The 7,500-nt window shown below is 36.6% G+C and overlaps 1 protein-coding gene across 2 annotated transcripts in view; it reads left to right on the top strand.

Annotated features, from left to right (window-relative positions):
* LOC145276993 (follistatin-like) overlaps positions 1 to 7,500 on the top strand; it is a 184,180-nt gene that overhangs the window by 114,965 nt on the left and 61,715 nt on the right. The window lies entirely within an intron of this gene.

The following is a 7,500-nucleotide window of genomic DNA, read 5'->3' as shown; positions in this document are numbered from 1 at the left end:
GGCGTCGATTCAATGGTCGTGTGGAAGAACTGTCGACACGACGGTTCTAGGTTCAATCCTTGGCTTGGGAGAGATGCTAGTCTAGCGGCACTGATGAGTTGTGATACAACGAAACAGGACTGCATGTCGATGACTACAAATATATATATATAGATGTTTTTTTTTTTGTTTTGGTTTTAGCGATATGCTTTGAATGAATTCAATTATTTATGAAAGTGCATTTTTACCTAAATGCGAGTTGGGAATATTTTTCCCTTTTTAACCAATTTGGTACCCCCACATGGGGAACGGTATATATATATTATTTTTAAAATAAAATTATCCACTGACACGTGTTTCGTCGTCTGCGACTCATCAGAGTGGCTGTATCTAGCGAGAATCGAAATCGGGACCCAACGATAATGAGCCTACCCTTACCCCTGGACCATCTCGCCAACTGTCTGTACAGCCACTCTGATGAGTCGTAGACGACGAAACACGTGCCAGTGGATAATTACATTTTAAAAATAATACATATATACCGCTATCCATGTGGGGATACCAAATCGATTAATATTTGAATTCATTCAAAATATATCGCTAAAACCAAAACAAAACAATATCTAAGTAAATCGCGAAACATCCAGACAGTTGGCGAGATGGTCCATTACCGTTGGGTCCCGATTTCGAATCTCGCTAGATACAGCCACTCTGATGAGTCGTAGACGGCGAAACACGTGTCAGTGGATAATTACATTTTAAGAATAATATATATATATATATATATATATACTTTTGCTCATGCGCAAATTCATTCATCGCTTGATATGGTCTATCCCCTACACACATATATGTTAGTGATCTGGCAAGATCACAAAGGAGACAACCGAAACAGCAAAACTGAAGTTAGCCTGCCAGGAGACTATATAAACAAATGTAGACAAATTTGGGCTTTTTTACTAGTTTGGAAATATAGGTTCATTTTAACCAATTGTCATACAATTTTAATCATAGAATAGTATTATAATCTTCAAAAAGCCTGCAGATTATTATTATTTAATTGTTTTTTATGTTTTGATTTGTTTCGTTTTATTTTGTAAATGTGTATTTTGTAAATAATAAGTGTGTAAAGCCAGTTTCTATTTAACCTATAGACGGAGCTTTGAAAAGCACTACAACTTCCCCGGGTTAGAGCGGACCTGAGAGTAGTGGTAAATTTATAATTTTCAAAGCTCTCAAAATGGGGCCTCGCTAGCGGATGTACTTGAAGATCGTATCAGGACCTTTAAGTAGTGGCCCAAAAGTCTTATCCTGACTAAGAGGGGTGGTCCAAAAATATGAGGTGAGGATGAAGGGTAGGTGGAGTAATTATCGGAAAAAAATGGCAATCTCCCTTACATCAACGTGTCGTAGTTAATGCAAAGACAGCTTTCAAGTCACCTTTAACTATAGTTGATCACTTTATTTTATATTAGCAAAAGTACCCGTCGTTGACTGGGTTCAAAAACAGCCTACAGAAAATGGACTCTGATTTATGAAAGTATGACAGGTTATGAAAAGGAAGGGTTGTAAATTTGGGTTGAATTTGGGGGTATCAAAACCAAAGCAAAATATGATGAAAGTAAAAATAAAATAGATAAACCCCATAATTTATTATATCATACCTGTTCACACTGAAACACACAATATTCTGTGGATCGGTATTAAAATACCTTGCTAAACTTTGTGACATATTTCCATTTCATGGAGGTCAGGTGCGAACGAACACCCCATAATTTTATTATACCATATTTCTTCAAACTGAAACATATTTATCAAAGTATACTTACGCAGATAGATATGAAAATTCTTTATTAAATTTTGTGCCTATTTCCATTCTATGGAGGTCAGGCGCGAACGCAGACCCCACAATTTTATTATACCACCCCTATTAAAGTGAAAACATTTATCAAAGTATTATTATGTACATCTATATCAAAAACACTTGTAAACGTTTTTTTTTTAATTTTTTAATTTTTTATTTCCATACTTTGTGGACCAGGCGCGAATGCAGACCCCACAATTTTAATGAATCACCATTCTGCCAGATCAAACATACCCATACCTGTGTCTCGATACATCTTCTATCATTATATGTAATCAGTTTTTTAAAATAGTCAACCATATAGGAGCCTATTCGTGACCACACACACACACACACACACACACACACACACACACACACACACACACACACACACACACACACACACACAAACACACATTCAGCTTTATATTATAGATGTTCTTTTTTATTGCTGCATTACGTATTCTTCTGTTGTTATAGTGAATATTATTATTGTTATTATTATTGTTGTTGTTGTTGTTGTTTTTGTTGTTGTTATTATTATTATTATTGTTGTTAGTATTATTATTATTTTATTATTATTTTTATTATTGTTATTATTATTATTGCTGTTGTTGTTATTGTCTTCGTTGCCTTCGTTACATTTTTTGTCTGACTGTTGTTATTGCCGATATTATTATTATTATTATTATTATTATTATTAGTAGTAGTAGTAGTAGTAGTAGTTTTCACACTCGTTAACGTCAAAGATTTTTTTGAGAACAACGTGTGGTGTTCCCAGGAGTCTGAGTGACAACAAGTCTCCCCAGATTTCCAGGACTGACCACCTTTTTCGACAATCTTTGCAAAATTATTTGCGTTATCACAATAGCCGTTTACCATTGATAGCGACCATTGGTCTTCACTGGAATTTAGGTGGCAAAAAGTCTCCCCAAATTTCCAGCCCTCTTCGCACCCATCCAGTGTATGTCCTGTTAGTGCTTTCTCTCCTCGACCTTTCCATTCTTATTAAAGTGAATAAACTGAATCCGGAGCATGTGCTAGTGCTGTTAGCTTATAAAAGAAGTAACAAGTCCTTTGATACACACGTTGTGTCTACTGCCATTTTTTGGCTGATAACAAAGTGTAGTATCTATTCTGATACTACACATCACATTTTTGTCCTCGGTCAGTAGGGGAAGAAATCCTTCTAGATTGAGACAATTTTTATTTTTGTTCCTATCCAGGGTGTCCCTTTTGGAGGAGCTGGTTTTCCCCCATATTAAAAACCGACCTTGTGCCTAACTCTGCCCTCGTGGGGAGGCAAATACATAGGAACATTCTAACCATGTATTCAATACATGTTCTAAGGAATTTTACTAAGAGCTTTGTTGTTGTCGGGCTAAATATGATTTCTACCTACCTTCTCTCTGAAAAGGGGTTGATTTATTGCTAATCGCGTGAGGTGCCCTTAAAATAATGGAAAAATAATGGAAAATAATGGGATTGTTCAGTCATTCTTTTGGGGGCCAAGCAGCGTTTATCGTAGCGTGCCGACTTTCTCAAGGCCTCATCCGACGTTGTGTCCAGCCTCCCTTGAAGAAGTAAATAAATTCATAGATTTGCAAAATAATTAAGGATTATCGCTCATACACAGCACAGTAATGTTATTTTCCTACGCTGTTCCTGTCAAAAGCGACCCTTTTTTTCTGACAACATTTTACGTAAGAGGATACTTCTGCAGTTTACGAACCGTGCTGAAATAATAACATTATTATTTAGAAAGTCCTTCTTAACAAGGAAGGGGGATTTATTAAGTATTATATATTTTCACTTAACCGTGTAATAAACAAATTTGAATTTAACTTGAAAATCATTTCTAAAAAAGAAATAGCACGGTTCGCAATCTACAGAAGTACCACGAACCCTTCAAACACTGTAAAATCTCTTTGAGGCCTCCAGGCAATTTTATGAGTACAGTGTTTGATCATTTCTTTTTTACCCCTCAAAGCCTTCAGTTTTGTGTTTGCGGTTTATTAATTCGGTTCCAGTGGGATGCATAAAGGATGCAACTAGGCAGTGGGCACGATTATCCACATTGTAAATCATACTATCTCCCCATCTCATAATATTTGTTGATACACTTGACTCTTTGAGTCACATAATCAAGAAGATGTGAAATCAAATCGAAGAATCTGTTCGATCTTCCGTCAGATTGCAACAAATCCATATCGATTTGAGCAATTTTTTTTGTCCCACTCAGCGTGCCTTTTTCGGAGAGATTGACTATCCCCACCCCACACACACATTAAAAACCTCCCACGTCGATAGCTATTGCCAATCATTTTACGTTATCGCAACAGTTGTTTACTATTGATATCAGGTTAACAATGCCTGTTGGTATTATCTTGAATTTAAGTGATAATATGATTTTTTAAGGCTCCGGTACTCTCTTAACCCTTCCAGTGGAAGTCTAGTTAGTGCTCTCTCTTCCAGATCTTACCATCCCCTTTTCACAGCTTTTTTTTTATAAACTGAGGTATTAATTGGATTATTTGCACTACTGTTTTCATCTTGAGTGTTATTTTCACAATGTTTCGGCCGATATAACTTCTGACCTTCTTCGGACGTCTCTTGTCGAAATCTGGAATCTTTTTGTTGAGGCGGCAATCTGAACGGAATTTAGAACAGAACTCCTTATTTAATCCATGGTGGGTAGTATGCCCTCGTTCTTTCGACCATGATCGGGTAGACGTCTTAAGTAATTTGCAATTATATTGTTAGCATCTGTGGCTTAGAGGGTAAACTAGTTTCTTCCTCCTGGATAGGGTTTAAAGGATAGTCGCCAACCTGATAGGTCCTGAACTATCATCTAAGTCTCTGTCCCATCGACGAAATGTTGCATCCCTCTGCCAGTTCTACAAGTATTTTAATGGTAAATACTCTGACGAACTACGAGCACTTGTACCCCCTCGACGTAAATACCCCCGACAAACCCGACAAGCAGCTAAATTCCACGCTTACACAGTAGAGATCCCTAGCTGTATGAAAGCCTTCTACTCTAATAGTTTCTTCCTCAGAACTGCTAGATTTTGGAACTCCCTTCCGGGATTCTGCTTTCCCAACTGTACTGACATGCAGAAGTTCAAGTGCAATGCAAACAGCCATCTCCCTTCACATTATCCCTGCAACTTACATCCCCGATAGTAGCCTCCTATTTCAAAGTGGCACTGGGCTTTGTTTGGGGTGAAAATTGAAAAAACAAAACAAGTAGTAAATAAAATTCAGTTCTAATTAGCCCATGGAGTGAAAACATGTTACTCCCATGAATTAAATAAAAACTTCCGTTTGAAATTTTATGAATATTCACAAGTTAGACAGTAAGAGTCTCCAGTTCAACAAGAGACACCTGAAGAAGGTCGGAGGTTACATCGGCGGAAATATTGCGATAATAACGCTCAAGATGAGAATAGTAGTCCGAAGAATCCAAATAATCCAAACAGAGATTCATCATTACTGTTGCCTGTTGAAAGCCTGTGTATCCATGACGTAATCTCGACCATCGAGGTCGATCATCAACAGTTTGAAATAAAAATGCATTGAAAGATGTATCTTAATTTATCGATACAGTTAGTTTCGGAGTTCTCTTTGTTTTAGATTAGTTGCCATGCGCAAGCTTTAAAGTGTAGTCTACGCTACTATTTCACCCATAGCAAGATTGGCGATCGACGGATTCGAAAAAGTCTCCAAAAGCTGTCAGTGACATCGGAAGTGCAATACGGCGAGACGCATAATTCGCGCCATCGCCGTCGTTCCTGCTATGTCAGCGGTCGAGTGTGTGTGGCGGAGACGAAGTTTGTGGCGGGCCACAAGCGCGAAACTTAAAAACACGAAAGAGAAATATATTTCTTATGTGAACCCGAAATTCTGCGAAACACAAATGTTTTTAAGATCTTTTCGTAAGATTGTTTTAATCGCCATATTCAGGTCAATGCTAAGCGGATAAAAACACATAATCATCAAATATCACAAGTGAAATTAAAAGGTTACATCAGAAGTAATCCTATATATATATATATATATATATATATATATATATATATATATATATATATATAATCAGTATGAATACATACGTGTGTTTGCGTGTTTAGACCAGTATGTGTGTGAGAGAGAGAGAGAGTGTGTGTATGTTCAAACTGATTATATCTCAACTCTTATATAAAAGGAACTCCGTGTGTGTGATTTCCTTTTATATGAACTCAAAAACGGCTAGGCCGATTTTTATGAAATTTCAGAATAAGGTATTTGATGTGCCTGGTAGTATTCTTAGATAGGGTTTGTATCGGAATGCCTCCAATAAGTATCGATAATCAATAATCGAAATAATCCAATGAAAGAACAAGCGATTTTGACCAAAGTTAACATCTTATACAGCCTATCATCACAAGTGCATTTGAAAAGATTTATTACCACACAAGCCAAAAGGCCCGATATATAAAATCAACAGTAGATCCTTTGATATCACAGGAGTGTGTTCGAGATTAATGTTTCTCTTTCAAGCACAACTGAACCATAATACTTGACTTTTGCTTATTAAACTTTAATTCAAGCCATTATATATAAAATGATTTTATAAAAACAGTAGATTCTCTGCAGAGCAATGTAGATTACGATGTATTGTGGATTAAGTCACTGGGAGAGACATGTGAAGTTTTCTTCTGGTCCACCGCGATGGGTCCCCCACTAGAGCAAGAAATCAATCGATTTGTTTGAAAAATTGGCGATTTTCCCGATTTCGATGACAATAAAAATATGCGCGCATCCCAGGCAGCGTCAGGTCTTCCTAAAGAAAAATTATATAAACATCAAAAAAAGGTTCTACATAGAATTTTACATGTACAATTTTACTTTGCTGGTAAAAGTTCTACATAGGAGGTGCGTTAAATAAATTTCCAGACTTTTTTCCTATGAGCACTTTTATTTATAGTACTCACATGAAACTCTAGTCCCCTTCGAAGTAATCTCCTCCTGGTGTAAGCGTGTCAATGACTCTCGTCACCGCCTCTTTCATCTCATCTGTTGTCTTAAAACGACAGCCTTTAAGATTTTCCTTGAGCTTAGGGAATAGCAAAAAGTCTCAAGGAGCAAGGTCTAGACTATAGGGAGCGTGAGGAACTGTTTTGATGTCCATCTTCATCAAATAGTTTTGATGCCCATCTTCATCAAATAGTTTTGATGCCCATCTTCATCAAATAGTTTTGATGTCCATCTTCATCAAATAGTTTTGATGCCCATCTTCATCAAATAGTTTTGATGCCCATCTTCATCAAATAGTTTTGATGCCCATCTTCATCAAATAGTTTTGATGTCCATCTTCATCAAATAGTTTTGATGCCCATCTTCATCAAATAGTTTTGATGTCCATCTTCATCAAATAGTTTTGATGCCCATCTTCATCAAATAGTTTTGATGCCCATCTTCAGCAAATAGTTTTGATGTCCATCTTCATCAAATAGTTTTGATGCCCATCTTCATCAAATAGTTTTGATGTCCATCTTCATCAAATAGTTTTGATGTCCATCTTCATCAAATAGTTTTGATGCCCATCTTCATCAAATAGTTTTGATGTCCATCTTCATCAAATAGTTTTGATGCCCATCTTCATCAAATAGTTTTGATGCCCATCTTCATCA

This window comes from Euprymna scolopes, chromosome 5 (assembly GCF_053919585.1).
Source record: "Euprymna scolopes isolate OS-2025 chromosome 5, ASM5391958v1, whole genome shotgun sequence".
Classification (NCBI taxonomy): Eukaryota; Metazoa; Mollusca; class Cephalopoda; order Sepiida; family Sepiolidae; genus Euprymna; species Euprymna scolopes.
The sequence above is the reverse complement of the archived record's forward strand: the minus strand, read 5'-3'. Positions and strand labels throughout refer to the sequence as shown.